The sequence below is a fragment of the Triturus cristatus genome, chromosome 8 (genome assembly GCF_964204655.1).
Source record: "Triturus cristatus chromosome 8, aTriCri1.1, whole genome shotgun sequence".
Taxonomy (NCBI): domain Eukaryota; kingdom Metazoa; phylum Chordata; class Amphibia; order Caudata; family Salamandridae; genus Triturus; species Triturus cristatus.
Window position 1 is genome coordinate 1,417,878,111 of NC_140591.1, and position 25,530 is coordinate 1,417,903,640.

A 25,530-nucleotide genomic window follows, 5' to 3' on the forward strand; every position below is an offset into this window, starting at 1 on the left:
ATCATTACGTATCAGACGAGCTGCGGTGTATTTAGGGAAGCTACCAGGAATGACTATGCATCTAGATAATATATACCATTTTATCCAAACAGGGCGAGATTCTGAATGTATTAACAGAGCTATGGAATACCAGAAAGTGGAGATACAGGGGGAACTGTTACGTTTCCTCATAAATTGTGTGATCAGAAATCAAGACCGACCGGGGGTAGATCCGGAAACAATGCAAACTCTTACCAGATGGAGCCAGAATATATCAGAAGGGAAACATGATAGGCAAAAATGTATAATAGCCATGTGCCGAAAGATCCGTAAAGAAATAGAACGCATACACGAAGAGAGATTAGCGGTAGACCAGTTTGAACAAAGCGAGGAGGAGGAAGGATCAGGACTGCCCACAGGACAGTCAGAAACCATAGACTATGTAGGTAGAGGAAGATCTTGTAATAGTACTAGATGTTTTACTGACCCGATACGTCCGATATGTCCAGATAATAACAGGAATTTCCAAACACCTATAATAAATATAAGGTCCCCCGAGCATTCGTTCCAAGCAGCTGACAAATTACTCCGAGAACGAAGGGGTTATCATTTACTCGATTCTATGGATGAACAAGAATTAGCCAGGTCAGCCGTTCATTGGGTTGACAGTCCCGGAAAATATGGTGATGATACAGTAGCACACACATTTTTGAACCTCACCCCAGATGAACAGCGTTTAGCTGGGATTTATATGATTCAACAACTTCTTATACTATATAAAAGCCAACATTCAGACCCTGGTCCTTTACCTGATATATTGACTGAATTACTCACGAAAAGATGGAGAGGTTCAGGTACTAAGTTAATTAGAGAACAACCAGGTCATTACATACACGATTGCCCAGTCCTGAAGCGTAATATCGCCACAGGTAAAACACAGGAAAGACCACGGCCACCTAGACAGGATCAGAATGAACAAGGAGCCCCACAGCATGCACAGTCCATGCCAGCTCCACAACAGTCTATACAGTTTGTGCCAGCTGCACCAGCGCTGCCTGTTGCTGCCACACAAACCACGACACGACAGCTGTACCAGACCGCACAGTATGACTATCCTGATTATCAACGATACGCATGAACCAGCCTAGAGAGGGAAGTTGACTTACCCCTTATCGAGGTCCCTGTAGACCAAGAAGGACCTTATGTACATAGTGAACTATTAGGCCAAGATAGAAAATTTTTACTTGATACAGGGGCAAGTCGAACAACTATAAAACGTAGTGAAGTTCCAGGGGCACCCCTCTCAGGCTCACAGAATATTTCCCTTGGTTTTTCAGGAAAACCTATTGTTAATGAAGTATCACAGCCTCTTCCACTTACGATAGGACCCTTGACCCGGACTACAGATTTATTGCTTACTAAATCATGTCCAGAAAACTTGTTAGGTATAAAAACACTGAAAGCTCTAGGAGCTATAATATGTTGTTCTCCGGAAGGAGTAAGATTGTTTTTACGTGATTTCAAAGGTCACTATGTGTCTCGAGACATGGATCCCCGACTGCAGACTTTACCTACACATTTATGGGCACAAGGCCCTACTGATGTTGGTTGCATGAATATTACACCATATCGAGTTACACTAAAGGCAGGAGTGGTACTACCACGAATGCGACAATACAAGTTACCACCAGATGCTGTAGTGGCTTTACTGCAAATCATTGACGAGCTCATTGCCCAAGGAGTGGTTGTGGAAACAGACTCCAATGTATGTAATTCCCCGATAATTCCGATTCTTAAACGAACAGATCCAAAGGCCCCGCCAGTATATCGATTGGTTATTGATCTGCGCGAATTGAACAAATGCATTGTGCCACAATTCCCTGTGGTCCCAGATATCTCGTCATTACTGACAGCTATTGATTCCGAAGCAACATTCTTTACTGTAATTGATCTCAAGAATGCCTTCTTCAGCGTCCCAATAGATCCGGAAAGCCAATACCTGTTCGGATTTAGTTTAAACGGACGTAGCTTTAAATTCACACGCGCCCCTCAAGGATTTACAGAAAGCCCCAGTATCTATAGCCAAGCACTGAAACGAGAACTCGACAGTATCCACATGCCAGTCAACACTGCCCTGCTTCAATATGTCGATGATCTGCTGATCACCGCTAGAAGCGAACCTGAATGTGAAAAAGCTTCACTGACGGTTTTACAATTTCTGGCCGGAAAGGGGCACAAGGTGTCCCCTTCCAAGCTGCAATTCTGTGTCCAGCGAGTTGTTTACCTTGGTCACTCGCTGTCCAAGGAGGGAAGGCAGCTTACACCAGATCGCATCCAGCTAATTGCTAATATGCCAATACCCAAGACACAAAAGGAGGTGCGGGCTTTCATAGGCCTCACTTCATATTGTAGGCAGTGGATCCCTCAGTATGCATTTCTAGCAAAACCACTCATTCAATTGACAACACAGGAGGCAGCCACATCGACTGTTCTCCCTTGGACTCAGGAACATGCACAAGCTTTTGAAAGCCTAAAGAAAGCCTTATGCCAAGCACCTGTTTTAGCAACACCATGTTACAATAAACAGTTTACACTCTTTGTTACAGAGCGCGAAGGTACTGCCTTGTCAGTACTCACACAGGAACAAGCAGGATCACACAAACCATGTGCTTATTTTTCTAGTACATTAGATCCCGTAGCTCAGGCTTTGCCCGCATGCCTAAAATCAGTGGCAGCAACAGCTTTAGCAATCAGACAAAGCGATGCCATAGTGTTAGGACATCCATTGACAGTACAAGTACCACATGCAGTAGAGGTTCTTGTGAATCGAACGCAAACACAACATTTGACTATAGCGCGACTTACAGGGTACGAATTAACATTGTTTCAGCCACATATAGAAATTAGACGTTGTAACACATTGAATCCTGCCACACTTTTACCTGTAATCGGAACAGACCCACTAGCTCATGATTGTATTGAAGTTATTACAATCACGACGAAACCCAGACAAGACTTGACAGACGTCCCATTGTCAGACCCAGACCTGACGTTGTATGTAGATGGTTCATGTATGAGAACAGGTACAGGAGAGTTAGTGGCCGCTTATGCAGTCACAACAGACACTGAAATCATTGAAACAAATTGCATAAATACCTTGTCCGCTCAAGCAGCAGAGCTCATCGCTCTGACACAAGCCTGTATTCAAGCCACAAATAAAAAAGTCAACATATACACTGATTCACGTTATGCATTCGGAGTTGTACATGACTTCGGCGTGCTGTGGCGAGAGAGAGGTTATTTAACTTCTCACGGTGCCCACATTCAGCACGGACCCCTCATTCATGCCTTATTAGATGCAATACATCTACCCACTGCAATATCAATTATGAAATGTAAAGCTTATACGAAAGTTACTGATATCATTTCTCAAGGCAATGATCTAGCTGACAAAACAGCTAAACAGACTGCTCAAACTCAAACATCCGACATGACAAAGACAATAGTCCCGACGCCAACACATTGTATGACGGTTAAGGATCCCGCTCTTGACGTAATTGACATACAGACACATGCTACACCAGACGAAATAAAGAAATGGACTGAATTAGGAGGGATCCAAACGGATCAAGGATGGATGACGAAGGAAAAATCTGTGTGGTTCCTTCCTGATTCAATGGTCCAAGTTATTATTAACACTGTACATAGTCCAGCGCATCTAGGCGAAAAAGCTATGCTAGACAGCATTCAACACATTTGGTTCAACAAACATTTACGAGCAGCAGCTAAACAAAAAGTTCGTACCTGTATGATCTGTTGTCAGTTTAACCCAGGAAAAAGCATTCCCGTAGAACAGGGTGGATTTCAGCCTCCTGATCACCCTTTTGAAGTCCTCCAGATGGATTATATCCAGATGGAACGATGTCGAGGATTCAAATATGTTCTCGTAGTTGTCTGTGCTCCTTCCCGTTGGACAGAGGCATACCCGGTTTCAGATTACACTGCCCCGACTACTGCCAAACAGTTAGTTCGAGAATTCTTCCCACGGTACGGTTTACCACGTGTTGTCTACTCAGATAACGGCCAGCCGTTTTCATCCGAACTAATGAAACACGTTTCACTTTTGTTAGGCTATCAGTGGAAATTCCACTGTGTCCGACACCCCGAGGCAGCAGGTCTCGTGGAAAGACATAATCAGACCCTGAAAATTAGATTGTCCAAAATATGCAGGGAGAAAGGTGTCGACTGGGTAGTAGCGTTACCAGTTGCACTCTTTTACATGAGAATGGTAGCACACTCTCGAACAGGGCTATCCCCGTATGAGGTGATCTTTGGCAGACCACCAAATATGTGGGGGACGCCTATACCACGCAAAATAACTGATATTGACTGTAATATGCTGACAGATTACTTGGCTTCCTTGATGTCTGCACTACAATCTTGTCGTTCACAGGTAGCTGCAGCTTTTCCCGACAACACCGAGGTGAAACCACATGACGTAATTCCAGGGGATTTAGTTCTAGTGAGGAACTTTGATCGGAAGTCCCAACTGGATCCTAGGTGGAAGTCGCCTCAGCTCGTACTACTAACGACGAGGACAGCCGTGAAGATCGAAGGTCGAAAAGGCTGGATACATTCAAGTCATATCAAGAAATTTCATGGACTATCGTCAGACGTAAATGACACACCTTGCGTGTCTTCCCCGATTGACTCAAAACTTCCTTTGGTTGAACTGGATAGCCATGAACTATACAAACTAAAACTCAGGTCTAACCAGTCAGGCAATTTGATTGTTTAAGTCCTCTCCAAGGTGAATCGGTCGAATTTGTCTCTGACATGTATCCCATGGACCTGTATAGAGAAAGAAACAGAAGGATAAAACTGAAACGACATGCGTACTGTAAATCACTGCGTAGTCATTGCACAGTGACGTTATTAATTTTGTTTTTCTTAAGTCTTTTAATAATTACTGCAAGTATATTGTTGCACATATATTATCCTATTTCTAGACATGTTTATAATGTTACTGCTGAACATTCTTTTAGTGAATTACCTCCGCATGAGTTGTCTTATAGATTTGCGCTGCGCAATAACACGTTTATTAGTATGTTACATCATTCCCATCAGGTTAGCAATGCTACAAATTGTTGGATATGTGGCCGACTCCCTCCCTATCAGAATTATAAAGGAATTCTACCTCTCTTTCCATACCCGTTCACACACAACGGCTCCTGTGGAGCATGGTTTAGTTTGATTAATTCCCTAGATTCGAATTCTGCAGTTTATCAAGACAACTGGGTATGGGGAAATTTGAACTTAGTTTTACTTAAAGTCTGCTACCCTAACAAGGAGGGACTTCCCAAAAGAACAGGAACTGATCTAGAAAATGAAGTGTATGGATTAGGTAATTTTACGCTTAATCTTATGATCCTAAATGTCGAATCCGAAGCTACTCCAATTTTGCCCGCTATGTCAATATTTCCAGTAAAAGGTGAATTATGTGTAAGAAAGAATGGTTCCATACATATGGGCCATAGTAGATGCACCACTGTAATAGAATTTAGTGATCAAGGCAAGTCTACATTTAGAGCTTCCCGCCATTCCTATTTCATATGTGGTCAGACGGCATATGTACGTTTGCCTCTAGATTGGGATGGTACCTGCTACATCGGATTCCTTTTGCCACCTGTTTTCCTAGCTCCTCCTGATTATCACAGAAATACTTATTTAGTACACAATAGAGAAAGGAGAGATCTCCCAATAGTCGATTACACTGAAACAGCATGGGAAAAATACACAGATTTCAATAAAGGTCTCTTTCCCTATATAGGTACCGTTACTAATAGTAAGCTGATACGTAGATTAACTAGAACCCTTGAAGCAGTAGTGAACGAAACTATTTCCGCCTTAGGCAATTTAACAGAAGAGCAGTCTGCTATGCGGATTGTTGTGCTTCAAAATCGTCTTGTCCTTGACGTCATCCTGGCCGATAGGGGCGGAGCTTGTAGGGTCATCGGATCAAGTTGTTGCATTTTCATACCAGAAAATTCGCCATCTGTATATAAAGCCATAACTCGCCTTCATAAGATTGTAAGCCAGATACACCAGAATCCAGGCACCTGGACTTGGTCCGGTTGGTTTTGGAGTGTATTATCTACCTTTGGATGGAAGGTCCTATCCTTCCTAGGTATTGGCTTTCTCATACTATTCAGTTGCTGTCTATGTCTACAATGTGGACCAGCGATCTGTGGTCTGTGTGCCACATCGTGTATTCCACCACCAAGATTTCATTCATCCCAGAAGAAAAAAGAAGAACAAATGATGCTACATGAACAGATCAACGGATTGATGAAGATTGATATCTCTTAACGGGCAAGTAGGGGACAAGGAGGGAATGTGGAAATATGGATTTTTCTGATCAGTTATGTCCCCTATCTTGGACCCCAACGGTTTCATGTATGAATCACAAGTACATGTATGTTCCCTCCAGTTCCAGTTATGAAGACGCAAACACATGTGCGTCCACCGTCAACATGTCCTTTTTCAGATCCGCCATGAATGGGCCGGATATTCCATCCCTAAGTATGAAAGGCCACCGGCTTTATATGGTTCACTTATGCCATTTTACAGTCCAGGCAAGTAGGCCCTGATTCTGTCATCAAGCTTTTCTTGCCTTCTGCCTCTGAAAGCTCCAGTCTGAGCCTGCATCTGTGACCATGAACTTTGTCTCATTCCCTGCGCGGCTCACGGTGCCTGACATCAGCCTGTTGCCTGCCAAAAACTGTATTTCACCTTCGAAATTATCTGCTCCGCTCCCTGCCCAATGCATTCCTGTCTAGTAGTTTAAATAAACATTCTTCCAGCTACCGAGCAAAGGGCCCGGCTTCTCTGTCTTTATGCAAGTAATTCATAGCCCTATTATTATGGAAGACTTCTGCCCTCGCATCTAGTGTAGACACTTAGACGCTTGTACACGCACTAACAGTCAGTATAGTCAGTATAGAATAAGATTCTACTCTAAGAGACCTCTCTTTTGGATAACATAGTTCTTTAAACATAGGATGTTAGATATGATTTGGGATTAGGTTGACTTGACCCTCCAGACTTCTGTCGCCACATGTAGAGCTAAATGTCAAGTCCCCTTCACCCCCTAGTTGCACGTCAATCATACGTTATGCTGCTGCGCGCGCATTTCTGCCAAGTATTTCTGCTGACATTGCGAAATTCTTTCATGGAACCACCCTATTATGACATCATACCTGATGACGTTCTTTAGTTACACCCAGTTACGCCCACTTTTGCTACGCATGTATGTTTTATCTTTACTATCAATTGTTACGCCTCCTGCATTTACTTCACTGTAATGCCTATTGTATAAAAGTGATTACTTATCAATAAAGTATGTACTTCACTTCCTGAACCTCCGTGGTGATGGAACTTGGAGTCCACGATTCGAATCGTCCATTGGAATAAAGCCCATTCCGAACCTCTAATACCACGGATTTTGCCTCTTATTTTACTGAGCTATTTTTATTATTTTTCTGTATCAAATTAAGTCCCGGTAATTAAATTATTTACCACAGGAGTCCCCAAACATCCCCCAAGAGCAAAAACGGTTTTATTTTTTTTTCGGCAATTTCGCCGAGTACGCTTACCGTACGCTTACCGTAAGCGTACGGTAAAAAAAAAATAAAAAAAAAAAACACTATCCACACTTACCCCACCCCCTGTGCTTTTGGTGGCCGTAGGCCACCAAATGTACAGGGCTTATTAATAGGTAAAAAAAACTAAATTTTTGCAACATGAAATTATAAAATCGAAATAGAAAAAACACTATCCACATTGACCCCGCCCCCTGTGCTTTTGGTGGCCGAAGGCCACCAAATGTACAGGGCTTATTAAAGTTGATAAAAACCGTGCACGGAACGAACTGCGTTAAGTGGGCGCGCACGCCTCGAATGGCGTAAAGTAACTTAGCATTTAAAAAACCGTACAAATTCACTGAAAAAACCATAGGTTTCACACACGTTATAGTTAGGAATTAGCATTTAAAAAACCTTGCAAATTCACTGAAAGTGCTGGCAACTATAACTCACGCGACCGCAATCCTCTGCTGATGCTAATACTGTATTTAGACACTTATTTGCCCATGTCTTCTTCCATACATTTTTAGCTATACATATATTACAAATATTTTTTTTTCATAAAGACACATATGTCATCAGCAGAAGATTGCGGTCGCGTGAGTTATAGTTGCCAGCACTAACTATAACGGGGCAATTTCACTGGTTTTTTATCAGTAAAATTTCCGCTAACTATAACATGTGTGAAACCTATGGTTTTTTCAGTGAATATATATATATATATATATATATATATATATATATATATATATATATATATATATCTCCCTTAATATCCAAACGCAAACGCATCCATCACCTTGCAGTGACACGAAACAGGCCCACCAGTCAGTGCTCAGTTTGAAGTTCTTTAATTTGGCACAGCAGTAGCATAACGCATTTCAACTCTAAGCGAGTCTTAATCATATGCTCATGAGGGGGTGGTTACTCATTAGTTTTTTAAATGTTCTTACAACAACAGTGTAGAAGGACAACAGGTAAGGTCTAATACCTACGAGATTGCTAGCAAAAGTCCTGTTTAACATTGTTTTTCTCACACTTAAGATGAAAACAGTGCTGATTTCAAATAGTTTGATGCTCTGTTTAGTCAGTTCATGTTTGTTTATACTTGCATCCTCGTTTATGAGTCACTGTAATTAGTTCATCAGGTTCACAGGACCACATTGCCCATAATGCCTTGTTGTGCAAAATGTAAAACATGTCCTCTCAAAGTCATTAATTGTTCGTTTATGTGACCTTTGGTGCACTCAATAATTTAATGCTTTTTTCATGCCTTTACAGGATTCAATACCACTTGTGGCAAAAAGTTAACAAAAAATCATGTCATTTACCAAGGTCACTGTTCCTCTCAAATGTCTGCATTTACTCACAGTTCCTTCGTGTTGTTGCCATCTGCAATTGCTGAACACTGTGTGCAAGGCAAAGTTGCCTTAGCAAACCCTGGCTGTATCCGAAAGCTTTCCATGATGCCAGGCAGGCTGCGCAGCCCTTCCTTGAAACACTCTGTCCGTCAGTAGAATGCAGCCGGAGGGCATCTCCATTATAAATTCCAAATGTTATGTGACGAGATGAGATGCCCATCCTGTCGGGTCGGGGCCTGTGGGGAACGTCACTCCCTTAACATCCAAACGCATCCATCACCTCGCAGTGACACGAAACAGGCCCACCAGCAGTGCTCAGTTTGAAGTTCTTTAATTTGGCACAGCAGTAGCATAACGCATTTCAACTCTAAGCGAGTCTTAATCATATGCTCATGAGGGGGTGGTTACTCATTCGTTTTTTAAATGTTCTTACAACAACAGTGTAGAAGGGCAACAGGTAAGGTCTAATACCTACGATATTGCTAGCAAAAGTGCTGTTTAACATTGTTTTTCTCACACTTAAGATGAAAACAGTGCTGATTTCAAATAGTTTGATGCTCTGTATAGATATATATATTAAACAAAAAAGGTTGTCCCTTTTGAGGCGGCCACCACAGAGAACCTTCTGCAAAAAAGGCTCCAGTCTGATGAGCTCCCGACAGTCCCTTCAATGCAATACGCAGCTCTACGCGTTTCGGGCTTGTGCCCTTGTTCACGAGCCATAGACACTGCACAAATGGCCCATAGTTTTCCACCTCTGCTTTATTTCAAGCAAGCCCGAAATGCGTAGAGCCGCGTATTGCTCATCCGACAGGAGCCCTCATTGCAGAAGGTTCTCCGTGGTGGCCGCCTCAAAAGGGACAACCTTTATTGTTTGATATATATATATATATTACCTTACCTACTGGCGGTCACCAGTAGGTAGTTATAGTTAGGACCATGTTTCCATAGGGGAAGCATTTTTTGACTTGCCTATATCTTTGGTGCCATTTGAGAAATCTTCAAGAGATTTTCCCCAAAAAAGTGCTCCAATGAATCTTGTTGCACATGGAAAGTTTTGGAGTGTTTCGGGAAGCAGGGGCTGAGAAACATGAGGTTCATAAAAGAGTGCGTTTGCAATGTTAATTTCCATAGGACCTGTCGAACGTGTACAGCCGGAACCACTGAACGGAATTACACAGAGTTTGATTTGGTTATGCAGATCACACTTACAGTTATTTGGTGTAAATCTGTTCAGTACTTCTTGAGAAATAAAAAAAAAAAAAATTAGTGATATCTGTGTTCGAGAATATTTTGCGAAAAAAGACGAGCTCGTGCAGGGTAATGCAGAGCTCTGATTGGCTGCCAACATTTCAACCAGGAAGTGTTGGCAACCATCTTGGGACTCGCTTCACCATGTCTGAAGTAAAAAAATGTGTAAAAAAAGAATAGAGGGCAGGGTAGGAATACCCTGACCCCCAAGCCATGATTTCGGGTCCCCCTGGGACCCCACCTTGGCATAAAAACCATATAAAATATATATATATTGCTGCAAATTTGCGATATTCGTGAATTTCATAGCAAAAAAAACTAGTGTGAATTTCGATACGGTTCCCAGGGGGGGGGAATAAAGTAGAAATAGGTTATAAGGGGTCAGGGTAGAGGTATCCTGACCCAATGGGACTAATGGAGTATTCTTGCCTCATGGGCAAAAAATTGTCCCAAAATGTTTTCTTGATGTGCAAGAGGATCTGCGGATCTACCACGGCACTTAGCATGCTCGCTCTGTGTAAATCTGCGATGGATACACAGATCCAGAACCCAAGAAAAAAATACACTCACTCACAGACCTACTCACACACTCACTCACACACCCATTTGTACACCCACTCAGAGACCCAGAGAACCACTCACACACCCACAGAGGGACTCACACACTCACACACACATATACACACCCATACAGCCACTCACACACCATCTTGCAGACTCACACAGCCATTAACACACTCAGACACATCCACCACACACTCACATACACACCCACACAACCACTCACACATGGATACAAGATTCAGGTCCACCTCAAGGAATGGTCTTTGTCACCTGAATCCTGAAGAACGTCTCCTTCATCTTCTTGCTCTTATCCAGCCATTTATTTTTCATGTCCACCATGGTGCGTACTTCCAACCACAATGCATTTACAAAGTCTGACCTGCTACATGGCTGATATCTCTGCACTACAGATGTTGTGTAGAGGCAGACCATAAAGTTGCTTGTAGTTTTTTACCACAAATTTAATTACAAGAACAGCCTCCTCTCATTTAATCTTGAGTGTTGTGGTCTGCATCCGGGAGGCTGGATGGGGTTCCTGTTGGCTGCAGGGTCACGGAGTACATGGGCAGGAGGGAAGAGACTAGGTTATGGGCTGTATTTATGTCTTTCTAAGTGAATGGGTACCTGGTGTGTGTGATTTGGGACACATGCATAGGATTTGTAAATTTTCTTCTATTCACAGATCTGCACCCCAGTGACAAAGGTCTCCACCATCCACGCGGATTGCAGAATGTGGTTGTAAAGTTATTAATAGTAACTTTATAGTCATAAATTAAATTCTAGGAGGCTCCACTTCCTCAATGGTGGAAGTGGAGGCTTGAAAGTCTACAATTACTTGTAAATCTCCACTCGTAAATGGTGAACAGCACAAAGTTAAGATTTACAGCCGAGGTATAGGACTAGATTTCTACATGAGTAGATCTACACATGCAAAGTTACCTTTGAGAGTTGGGCCCTATGAGAATTCAATTGGAAACACCTCTCAAAATCCTTTGGTAGGGTGATTTTAGTTACAGTGGAAATATCCCCCATATAGAAAAGACAAACAGTGGAAGCTCCCCCACGCTCCCCACTGTTGGCATTTCAAGCAGACATGCCAAGAGAAGATGAAGGTGAAGAGACCTCCCTCACTCCGAAGGGAATCAATGATTACAGCAGCTTTGGTAGATATGCAGGGCTCCGTAAACTGAATGGAGGTAAAGCAAATCACCCCTGCAGGGGCATTTGAAGCACTGAATTGCCACTCATCTTGAGTCAGAATGCTAAACTTTAGCTCTAGAACGCTGACCAGAGAAAAGGGGAAGATCACCAAATGGGCAACAAAATATAAATGTAATGATGGAAGTCACCAAAATACAAATATAATATGAATCATATGTACTGCTATTTTAGTGGTTGCAAGCCCTGCTATTTGCTAAATTATTGGGTTTACAGCTGCTAAAGAAGTTTTTTCCTATGTACCAAACAGTGGTGGCTCCTCCGCTAAGGCAGAGGAGCGTCTCCCCACTGATTTTTTTCAGCAGTATAAGAAAAATAAAATGATAATAACTCAGTTATTATTATTTTATTTTACCTTTTTTGTGTGCAGAAGACACACAATTGATGGACGGAATGCAGAACAAATCAAAACATTCACCCCCAGTCAAGAGATCTGGGTTAAATCGATCATTCTTTTGCTCACCATGCCACCCCAGTTTAGAACTGGCCATATGCAAATCAGTCTTGACCCTGTGCCTCATGGGAACAGTCCAGCCCGAACTGCCAAGCCAGGCCCTCCCTGGACCGGAAACAAGCATCCTAGGACCGGTTTCGGGTTTCACCCTACTTCAGCCAGGATAGCTTGATTCCAGTGGCACAGTGAGCCCAGGACCCACGTCTGGGCATACCTGGCGCACTTAGGGCGAGAAAGCAAAAGACACACAATTGAAGGACGGAATGCAGAACATATCAAAACATTCACCCCCAGTCAAGAGATCTGGGTTAAATCCATCATTCTTTTGCTCTCCATGCCACCCCAGTTTAGACCTGGCCATATGCAAATCAGTCTTGACACTGCGCCTCATGAGAACAGTCCACCCGAACTGCCAAGCCAGGTCCTCCCTGGACCGGAAACAAGCATCCTAGGACCGGTTTCGGGGTTTCCCCCTTCTTCATCCAGGATAGCTTAATTCCAGTGGCACAGTGAGCCCAGGACCCACCTTGTTTGCTGTAACATTTTTTGTGTGCAGCAGCTTTGCTAGGCAAGGAGGGGTAGGGCTGACAGAGCAGCTGAGGAGTGGTTTCCTCCCACTCCTAAGTGCTCATGACTGTTTGGCGGCCCTCTTGGGCCCACCATAACAGTCATGTGCACTTTCCCTCTTCTCCACCCAGGCTGCATTGCATCCTGGGTGGAGAACATGCCCAGGCCCCCATTCCTTGTCTGAGTGCCGAGCCACTGCGCTCAGACCAATCACAACGCTGCATTGCAGCGTTGTGATTGGCTCAGGGGAGCCTGGGTGCTTCCGGGCTGCTTCCTGTTCCTGCCGGTGGTAGGAGAGACGCGACCAGGAGGAGCAGCACGGAGGACACGGCAAGCAGGTAAGTTGAATTTAATTTTTTATTTAACCTCACCCCCACCTCCCACCACCCCTCAACTCCTGATAGGTGCCGGTGGCCGCTGGTACCAAATCCATTAAAAAAATCACAAAAGTATTTGCGATTTGGCAAATGGGATTCAACATGATTTCTGAGTCTCTATTTGGAATGAGCATGTTCTGGGCAATTTTTCCATACAGCAATATGTAACCTAATATATCAATGGTTTTGCCATTCAGATTGCAACCTATCGAAAAATCACTGATACCTCAAAGGAGGTTGTAACTCATTTATAAAAGGGAAGGGCCCGTTGGGACACGTCCACCTTTGTGAATGATCAAAAAAGTTTGTTAGGGAGTAGGCAGTGGTCTCTGGGACCACGACCATCTCTTAAGCAAACTTTAAAAAAAAGGTAAACTTTTTATCTAAATATAGTGCCATTTTGTTGAAGGGAAACTGGAAACAAAAAAAGCTTACCTTATTTAAAGGTGATCACAGACATGGTGGTCTGCTTACCCTAACAGGCTACCCTCTCTATGACGGCCATCAATCAGAGTGAGTGGCAATTTGTGGCCTACTTCATTAATATTCAGGAGTTAGGTCGGTTTGTGCCCATTCTGAATCAGAATTATACAAACTAGCCTATTCGTATATAGGTTGGTTTGTAAAATCTTTACTTGTCGCAAAAATACTGGCCACAAACTATGACCAGTATTTTGTGACCAGCTCTTTGTTAATGTGGTCAGTATTACATAAAAGCCATATTTCATGCTAAATCCACATTTCAACTTAAATTCTTGGATGCCACCATAATATCCTTAAATGATGAAAAACTGAAATTCTCAGAGATACTTTTATGGAGCCAGATATTGTGGGAGAATAGAAATAAGTCTCAACTTCTTGCAGAGCTGCAGTAAATTGGCCCAGTAAGACCTTCAGAAATACCTTATATCTTTCCCCAGTGCACATCCCTCCATTATCCAGGCTACTCTGATGTACGTCAAAGAATGAGCTCCTGACAGTGAAACAACACAAAGTGCTGCTGGCTTCGAGCTCGTCAAACACACAACATATTCTTATTCCAATGGTGTTCAGAGAGCAGCTCAGTGAGGAATATCATGAGGGCAAATTTGGACCTGAAACACATCCCTTCTAATGAGTGTAGGTATTACACGGAGGGGGTCTTTTGTGGGCGGTCTAGTTGAAATACTGTTGAGTTTAATTGCTTTCCATGTATCTCAAATTGCTAAGGGAGCATACATGTGTGTCCAATTATGAAGTTCGTGATCTGTAAGTTTTATTCTGCCTTTTACGTCTAGAATGTGTGTGTATATGTGTATGAGTTGGATTTTGGTAGCGCAAACTAAGCTAGTAGTACATAGTCCTCGGGGTGGGAAGGGGAACCATTTATAATTTAAGAAAAATTGAAAGATTTTGCAATTGATATTTCGGGAAAGATTTTGTCCGATTTGCAAAAAATCAATACAGCTACATATAATTGGCTAATGCATAAAATGTGTGCGGGTAAAGATTTTCAGCGATTGACAGATTCTCAATGAATTAAAAAGTATGCAAATTGTTGATTTCCAGCTATCCTCGTGGTCCACTGTGCGTACTTCAGGAGATAGCCTACATGGCCTGTAATCTGCTGGAGTGCGCGTTGCAGAATTGTGGAAAAGCACATTTTTGAAAACTATTTTTTCTCCTTGTGGAAGTCATGTTCTTATGGAGAAAGTACATGCCTTAAAATATGGGGAGTATCCATTTGTTTCCTGCTCTGGGGCGCGACTTCTTCCTACTTTTTGTTGGGCTAACTTTTCGCGGTGGGAAGTAACTTGGACAACATTTCTGAATGCACAGAAAACTATGAGTTTGTGGTTGTTCACAGGCTACTGGCTATGAAACATGGGCATTGTGAGGTGTGGACACCAGTGATGTGAAAAAGAAACACACCCTGAGAGTCAAGGAAGCAAGTGCGAGGACAGAGGAAAGAAAACAGTGGAACAGGAAACACAGCTGTTTTAATCTACAGGTGGAGATTGAAAAGTGCTGGTGTGTTAAGAAGAGGACACGGTGCCAATATGAGACATTCATCATCCGCATTTTCATGAAAACCCAAGTAGATTGTTTCCATTTGTGACTGGGGCATATCTGTGACATAACTCTGGACCATATTTTAACTGCCCACAAAGTCAAGTTCTACATTTATGCTGACTGCATCTGAATCCAACTTAAAGCTCCAAAAGGCTTTTTGGATACTTTTAATACATAGGTGACTGCCTGTCTCATGCCTAAACTTGGAAGTACCAGGATAATCTCTTGCAAATAATGCCAAACTAGAGAGGCTCATACTGGGCCAGGAGACCCTTGCAGCCCCAGAGCTTACAAAAAATGTGTAGGTGAAATATCTGGGAGTGACATTCAGTTCTGACCTGACTTTCTTACCCAGAATCAGCATGGTTAACAAGAGTTAACTCCATGACATTAAGAAAATGAAAAGTCATCTTTTGGATGGAAGTTAGACAAGGACCCCTCTTGAAAAAGTGTTTAGTTATATATGTTCTTGGACACGGTCCTCTCTAACATTTGTTCTTATTCCGCCCATAGTGACATCTAACTGCAAAAGGATTTGCCTATAGAGGCGGTGTTCAGATTTTGTATTAATCCTTGAAGAAAAGGCTAATTTTACATATAATATGTAGAATTCCTATGCAACAGAATATGTCGATGAAACTACATTTTCTTCGTTTATAGTAGGCAAAATATTGAAAGTTTATGCTCATTCAGAAAACCAGTACTCGTATAAATACTTCACTTGCAACTCGGATTAGGTAGATGCTACATCAAGGCACTGGGGGCATATGTTGGGTTTTTCAAATCTAGTATGCTGCATGTAAATCACTGGGAGCTCTAGTAAAGGAAGCTGCATTACAGATCCACAGGTGCCTTCTCTAAATTTCACAGTAATTTTACTTTTTACCTGTACTAATTTTATCTGTTTTTAACATTTTATGTCGAGCTCTACAGTTCTGATGAAATTGTTTTAAAAGAAAAAGAAGGAATATTTTTGGACAATAGTAGGCATTTTACGAAATTCCCCCCCCTATAAAATGGTGTCAGAAACCTCATGCCCCCAAAACAAGTCAATCCGGAAGTTCTTATTCCAAATGCGGACTAGGCGCTAACAGGCGCTTACAGGGAAGTGGGAAGGGATCAGACATTGCTTATATCTACTATGCATTTATGGAATACAGGATATAAATATTTGTTGTTTGTATGTGTAGATTTGCACAACATTTGTTGCAAACTGTTATTATTTAGAACAGTGTAAGGACTGCAAAGGATGCGTTGTGCTAGTTTCCATATCCCTCGACTAATGCAGATTGTTATCATGTTCTTTTCTCTTCCAAAATCCATGTCATTGATGAATTTTTACGTAAATGGCTTTTGTATGACGTGCAAAGATGCTATTTTATGATGATTTCTTAAGTGGCAGTGAACAAAATTAAAGCAACCTGGAACATGAACCTGTAACTCAAGAACGGAAGGCATAAAGTTCCATCGCGTATATCCTGGCTAGGTTTGAGTAGGTCATACAATTGTATATGACTTAGAAGCATAGGGATGTATGTTACATGAAGGCGTTATTGAAACCCACCAACAAAGTTATTTTTCCTCATGTCCCTGGGACGTAATAGAGACCAAAGTGTTTGTCATACAAGTTTCCAGAAGTGCTGTTTGAAAGTTCTTTCGCTTATTTTGAGCATGGTGAAGAATTTAGGTACAGTCTTCTTAAGTGAGGATAACAACTTATGAAGTAGTTCCCTCGGGGGAGAGGCGTTAATTTTCCATGATAGAAGGGTGAGGTTGGTAGGGATTTAAGTGGTGTTGTATGGACTTTTGTGAGGGCTGGAGACTCCTTGTTTGTCAAAGCTCTGTTTCTCCCTGTCACACTGGCTTGAGGGAGTTGAAGATGTCCTACACCCCAGGAGGCAACGTCACATGTGATTTAAGGAAGCGTTGGTGACCAGTGATCAGTCCCTTGCACTCAGTGCAGACCTCAACTTAAACCTCAGTGGTTTAAGCCCCTTAGAAACCTTGTAACTATTGGTATCCCCAAGAGAATAATGATGTGGGAGATTTTCCTTCCCTCCAAACTCTTTAGAGGCATTCCGACATTCTTTGTATGCTTAGTCTCTGATACTCCACTCAACTCTTTGAATATTCCTATCGTACTCTCATTTTAAATATTTTAGGCTATTTCACAAAGGCATGTAGGAGTGTGTATGTAAGAGTGCTACAGGAATACTACTTTTGGTACTCCAAAATGCCTTTCTGAAAAAGCCGCTGTATGTGTTTGACTTTTAACACAGAGTTCATTTTAAACCACTGATGGTTCTTCTTCAGGTGGTAGAACAGGAAGGATATCAGCTGTTCTGCCTCATCCTCAGACTCTGTGTAAAAGGGTATCCCAATATCTACCTCATCTTCTGCATCAAGTCTGCTGTATTGAATGGGACTTCTTTGATGTTTGCCGCCTCCTCACGCGTGGTTTCAGAAGACACTGGTACCCACTGAGGCTGGGAAAAGGCTTGCACCTTTCTTCTCCTCTGTATGGCAGTCTCAGCATTGGATCATGGCACCCCTTGCTACTGTTTCGGTCCCCACCAATGGGATTAGGATGTAGGGTTATGTAAAGCAGCATCATGCTCTAGTGGACAATGCTATCAGTACGGAGCGACAGCGTTTATTCAACAGAGGGAACTTGCGTTGCCTTAGAGCATGGTCATGCTCCAGGGTACCAGTTTATGATGACACTACCATGTGTTGTGCTCCCTCTTCTTTTGACCATGTCAACATAGGTCAATTATGTGGTCATGAAAATACCAACTCTTCAGCTCGCACCTCCACAGCTCAGGTTATAGTGTCACCTTATAGCCATCCTATGTGACATTCATATTAGTTTCATTTCTTCCTAACAAAAAGTGTCATGAACAATCCAGTTAAACTTCTGGTGCCCTGGAAGCTCCAGTCTACTCATAACTAATGAAAAACCTCTGTATTTGGGCTAAATCGAGGGTTGGCTTACCCACTGTGATGGGTTGATGCCTTGGGGTCTTTGCAGTGTGTTTGTCATGTTTCTTTAGCTTTTATCTGTACGATGGAGGAAAAAACAACTACAAATACACTAAATCATTCAAAGAGACATAATTATAGTTCAACTTAATGGGACATAATAATGCCAATTTAAATAAACCGCAAAGTAAATACAAATACAATTACATAATCCATCGAAGCTGTCAGGTGTCTTTATGTAAGCATTCTGTAATGTCTGTTTACAGCACTCAGCACTGATTGAGGGTTTAGCGTTTTACTTGCCTACATGTTACTGTTCTTTTTTCAGAACCGCATTGAAATAATATGAACAAGTGGAGCAAACAGCTTGAAATCTAGGAATGGTGGCAACATAAATTAACACAGAGGGGAAACAGCAAGAGGGGAGATTGAGGAGCGGTGGGTGGGTGGGAGTGATGAAGCAAGTTTGATAATTCGAGTTTGTCCAGACAGTAAATCAATCAGAAGGAAACAAAGAGCACAAAAGGAACCAAAGAATGTAGGAAGAATTGTGAAGAGGCAATGGGAAGGAAAAGACTTCGAAATTAGACAGATAGGAAAGTTCAAAATGGTGAATTGACCTTAGGGATATTTATAATGGGGTCATTGTATTCAGGGGTTACTGGCACAAGCAGAGTTATATGTGGTACAAAGTGTATACAGGGCCTGTAAGTTAAATGTCACCAGTGGACTGCAGCATTGCATTTGATATAATTTAGGACTATTGAGAATTAACTTTTCTAAGCTGATGCAGAAATAGGTCTAAATTCCAGTTGAGCAGGTAAGAAATGGTACAGTTTCATCAAGTTGTGACACATAACATTTGTGGACATTAAGGGATATTTGTCTCTAGAAGAACAAGATATGGGAAGTTCTTCCAGTTATTAAAAAGCACACTTAGAATCAATTTACACTTAAGGACAACAGCGGCAAATTCCAAGGTTCAACTGTAACAAAATGACATTTTCTAAAATAGTTCATTAGATGACCAACATCTGATATGCAGCAATTGGAACCAGCAAGCATTTGAAAATCTTCAATCGGAATTTGTTTCATTGGAGGGTTTACTGGTTTAAAGCGCCCACTGCTTTCAGTAGACAGCAAAATTGGGATGTGAAAATGTTTTCAAGCAAGCAGGCTGTGCTCTTTGACCAAGAGACACACTGACGGCTGGCTACTGCTCAACCCTCTGTCATATATGTGAACCAAATTGTGTTGCTTGCTGTTCACGAATGTTAGTTGTCCAACTAAACACCAGACATATGGAAGTGCATGTCATTTCATGGAGTTGTCTCTTTGAAGGAATATTTTGGAATAGTGCTAATTGCTCATTATGGAACATATAGGTCCTATTAACTTGGTAAAACATGGAAAGTTTTAAAAAGCACTTCAAAGGGTGGTTGGAGTGAGGTTCTCCACCACAGAATGTATTGGACAAATTGTATGTAAGTATACATTTTCAAGTACATTAGGTGCATAACGTTTGTGAAAAAAATCAAAGGATTTCAGATAAGAAAACACAGAGAGTTCTTTCAATTAAACATTGGTAAAATTAGTACCAAATGGAGTATCTTCAAACAGAAGCATTGGTAAAAACATGCCTACTCTACCACCAGGTACCTCTGAAAATAAGGCTTGCAAAAGGTTCACCTGTTAAACCCTCCCCATCAACCTGCTAGTCATCTCTCAGGTTAGTTTCTTCTGAGTGGCAATGGAATGTCAGCAGAGATACATTTCTCAGCCATGCATGCAACCAATTGTGGAGTAAATCCACTTTGCATGGGTGGGCAGTGAGCAAGCTACCACTGTTGATATCGCCTTGCACCGCCCAGCAAACATTAAAAGAATGGGGCAAAATGTTGTGCTTTTACACTGGAATTGACACTTCCTGGCCAAATGTGTACAAGGAGCAAATTTAGTGTAAACATCACATCAGAAATGTTTCCATGTGACCATATCTGCTTAAGTAATGTAGACATTTTAGTTCAATAGAGTGATAAATCTATTTTGTATACAATGCCCTGTGATTATCGCGGATATTCATGTATATTTTATTTATATTCATCCTAGAAGAGAGAAAATAGGGAGGAGTAGACTATTCTGAAGCAAGACATTCTCCTTTAATGTGACCAAGAAGTGTAAGATTTCAAATGAGTTTTTGGACTGGAATAAAATTGGCTATTTTAGTTCTCCCTAAAGCACTACCCTATTTCTCACCCTATACCTCTCTCAATATATCCTCTACCTCTACTCTCTGACTCATCCCAAATCCCATTCTACTACTGTGATCCCCAAAATAATCCTTTCTAGAGTCTTTCCTCCTCTACCCATCCGTGCATCATCTCAGACCTCTTTTACTATTCAGATCTCCCAAACAAGCCTTACTAAACCCTTTGCTTCGGCTCTCCCCCTCCATCTTTCCTGTGCTCCTCCGAAACCGCCTCCTACTGCTATGAGCTTCCCTCTTCTATCCCTCTACTATCCTTTTCAATCCAACAGACTAACATGTCCACCGCTCATATTAGTTTCATATTTCCCTAAACTAATTCCCCACTAATCCGGTTTTGGTTTCTGGAGTAGCATCCTACCTGCCAAAAAGCGCTTCAACACCTCATCTGATGTAGCAAGCGCTATATAAATGCAAACCCTTCCCTCTTCTATGCCTCTACCATCCTCTTGCAATCCAAATAACAAACTGACATGTCCACCCCTTAAATTAATTTTATATCTCACTATACTAATTCACCACTAATCCTTTTAGGGCTCTAGAGTACCGTGCTACTTACCCAAAAAAGTGCTTCAACGCCTCATCAGGTGTAGTAAGCACTATATAAATACAATTACAATACAATACAATTAAGATGTTATAACAGGTTGTTCTGTAGGTATTGCAGCCTTTCAGGAACAAGCTCTATGGGGCGAACATGATTTTTCAGCTGCTTTGGCTGTTAAAGTTAGAGTTCTAACCTGCAACAGGAGAACCACATTGTCACTTTCTGCCTTTTGAAGCCCTTTCTTTATACATTTTGTAAAAGTGCTGGAAAAAAACATATTTTCAATCTCTTGACTATTAGCAAATGCCCATTGACTCAATCTTTAATTTTCAAGACCGCATTTCGAAATGTGCGGACTCTATATCTCTAGGCCAATAGTTTGCAGCTTGACTCGCCCTCTTCGTATACCCGCTGTCCGAAAGTTGGAGCATTAAGTACTTGTTTCTCAAGCAGGAAACTGTAGCTTCCGTTTAGCTGTTTCCCTAGATAAATGTTTCTGCCGATGATCTGAATTAGAAAGCTTGTGCTTAGCTGGCAATAGAGCCTCAGCTAAAATGTAAATTAGATTTTCTTCGAATCTATTAAAGTTAGACTAAGGAGCTATTATCTCCCCCCCCTCATAGTTAATGATGAAGATGAAGAGTCCTTGTTTTCTTCACATAGCCTTGTCCTGTCCCTCATCTGATCAGAGAAGGATCTTTTAGCAAGCAGAGCTCTGTTTAGAGGCCAACTATAAGTTGGAACATCGGCAGATAGGAGAGCAACATCCCAAGAAATTGCGACATGGTCATGTAAGGAATTGGAGACGATTGAGGCTAAAGGATTTGGCATTTCAGTTGACACTGGAAATAAATCAATTCTGGAGGCTGATTGATACCGAGGTGAGAAACACATATACCTTCTATAATGAGGGTTAGCAGTTTGCCAAAGATCAAGGAAACTATGTTCCTACTTAAGTTTAGCAATTTCCCTTGCAGTTCTAGGCTTCCCCGGTGAACTAGAGTGTTTTCTTAAATTTAGCTCAATTGACCGAATACAATTAAAATACCCTCCAAATATATATTTTTTTAAAACTGCTAGTTGAAACGTTAGAGCTTATATCGCCTGAGGATTATCCAAGATTGCGTCATTTAGTGTAGGGTTTCGAATACAGAAACTTTTCTCTGAAGCTTTTGTCTCCATAATCTACAATACATCAGTATGCAGACTCCATCTCTTATTTTATATTTCTGCCATTGGGTAATTCCTCAATATCACAATTCACAGAAGGAAAAGGTGAAAGGATCAGGAGATGGTGCATGGGACACATTACACAATGGACAATGATACTGAAGAACATTTAGAACAGTATCCAGTCAAGGCATGTTAGCTTGATAAAACATCTTCGTCTACAAAGGGCAGCTTTCAAGTATGGGGTAAATGGCTATGCCATCGGAGGAAGATTCCCTTATATTTTCCTGAAATTTGTATAACACAATCTTGTTACAAAAAGTTTGAAATATTACTTCTGAAAACATTAAGAGACACTAAAGACAAGATTAGTGGCCCAAGTGTAGAGAAACAAAAAATAGAGAAACAGTGCAGATTCACATTTACTTCAGGAGGTATGTGTTATCTGATTACTTAGTTGAGTGCACTGCACCAACACAGCTTTTACTTGTAACTAAGCGGATTGGCCACCATCTCATATGGAAAGTAAAGGACTGATGTAGCAAGCAGGAGAACAGCCATGGGAGCGGCTGGCTCTGAATTTGGAAGATTTCTGATTCTGAAGCCCTCATAAGGAGATATGGCGAATAGCAATAGTAGTAAATGGGTGATCTGCTACATCATTTGCCAGGTGCAGATAGAAAAAAGGCTGTAGAGATGGTGGCCATAGACACAACTATTTCTAATATAGCCATTTGTGATTCTGTGTATATTACCTGTAGGCAGACTAATACAAAAATATTACTTCATGGGCATTCAAAATTATTGTGGCACTGTAGCACCAAATATCTTTCTATAAACTATAAGACAGATGTTCTTCTGTCTTTACGTGCCAACCATATTAAAGTCACTAAACTGTCCAACAGACTAACCCAGTCACAGAAGAAATTGCTCTAATCTCAAGTTTTCAGAGAGGTAGTTTCTGTCGCTCATCCAGAGCTTGCGCAAGGCAATTCCAAACCTCTCAATTTACATGCTCCCAGAATTTTCAACTCCTCTAGATGAAAGGCTGAGGCATTTCACTCAACACTTGAGACCAATCCCACCCCAATAAATTGCAATTTTCCATATTGGAGTGCGGACACAGTATTAAAAAATCCTCCTTTCAACCTTTGTCCCATCTCTCCTCTCTCTGGCTCATCCCAAACTTGACTATTATGAGCTACCCCCAAACATCCTTCTCAAACTTTCCCCTCCTTTTTAGACATCTCACCCAACTAGCAGGCCCACACGGCCACTGTTTACAAAAACAAATTACTACTTCCCATTTCAAATCCATTCCCATCATACTATCACTTCTGTAAACTTTATTAAACACACACATACACAATCAATAAAGAAAAAATACTAATCTACTGACTATTCACCTTTCATCGTGGGTTCTGGAGTAGCATGCTACTTACTGCAATGCTTCAACACCTTGTATGGGGTAGTAAGCACTATACAAATACAATTTACAGTTACAATTACAATATAGTTTACATTTTGTCTTGGGCAGAACCCAGACTCATGCCACACAGTACAAACTTCATAAGCACAATACAACGTCCCATTGCTAGAGAGCCAGGCTCTCGATAAATGAAGGGTCTCATTCCAAGGGACGGTGTAATCCCGGGCACTAATACCGCTCAGGGAAATAATGATATGCAACGGTGTGTATGTATCTCTTTAGTGGTATTACCTCCCAGGGATGAGTTCCACAGATCAAAATCAGGGATAATACAGTAATACCTCACATTTCCCTCCACGTAGAGCTGTAAAATCTGGAATCCTGTGGGTTTTCCTGCCCACATTTCACCTCTCATGGAGTATATATTCCATTCATTGTATCTAAAATTTCTGACGTTTACATGTCTTAAATTCTTCAGAAGGACACTGAGCAAAAAGCATTGGCATCTTCTAGGATTATCATCTTGAAGTTAATGCAAAGTTACCCAGACAATTTAGGAAGAAAAGTAAGAATGTATTAATACAGAACTGAATACCTAGGAGGTCTTCTCAGCTTGATACTCTTCATAACCTTACCATCTAAATGATCTTTCCCGCTAGACATTTTGTTGCTCAACAAACGTCCAGCTACAACGTCTGACCAGTAGACAACCTGTCTATCCTGCCCGGCACCAAAATCCTTGCAATCAAACCAACAGCTGGTAATGCACAATCACTCATCCATGACCAATTCTGCAAAAACGAACACCAGTAGCCAAGGTCTCAGAATCTGGTCTACAGCTGTAAAACATGATGAGCTGTTTTGCAGCCGTGATCCACTTCCACTAGTCCCCACTGGTGTAAGATGTCCTGTAATTCCTTCCTGTCTTCCTTCCACTCACTTAAGTCATGTCCTACATTCAGAACACTGGGAGATACTCTACCTTAATTGAGACCTGATGGTCGAAGCAAAAATGTCAGAAATCCTTCATCAATTCTGCTTGATCTTTCAATCTCGTTCTGCCTACATGAGTTATGCACTGCAGGTATCTTGACTATTGTCAAGAAAACTGAACATCCCTTCTTTTTTCTTATAAAAATTCCTTCTCAGAACTCTATAAAATTGTTGTGCATCTCTTTTTTCTAAATGGACCCCTCATATCCAGTCAAATGGCAACTCTTTCAAGAATTCCAGCCCACTCAACTTACATCCATTTAATAGTGCGAACAAACCTATCACCAATGCCAACTCTTTTCCCTTTCTAATCCCTTGTTGAAATTTGTCTTGACACCAAGGCCTAGATGTACTAAGATTTGATTAGCAAAAATTGGTTGTAAAATGTGCTCTGACGTTTTGCATCTCGAATCAGATTTAGCAAACAGGCCTATGCACTGTAGTAAAATGCCTTTTGTTTGCATGATCACACCTATTTCTTTGGACTAAGAATGCTGTTTCTTTCACGAATCTGTGTGCTGCACCAATGCTATAAAGGCCACAGTGCATGTGCTGTCATCCCTCAAACATGTTTTGGCATATTTAAGTTACTTAGAAGTCCCTAGTATGGGGTACAAAGTGTATCCAGTGACTATAAGTTAACTATCACTAGTGGACTCAAGGACACATTTTGCCAC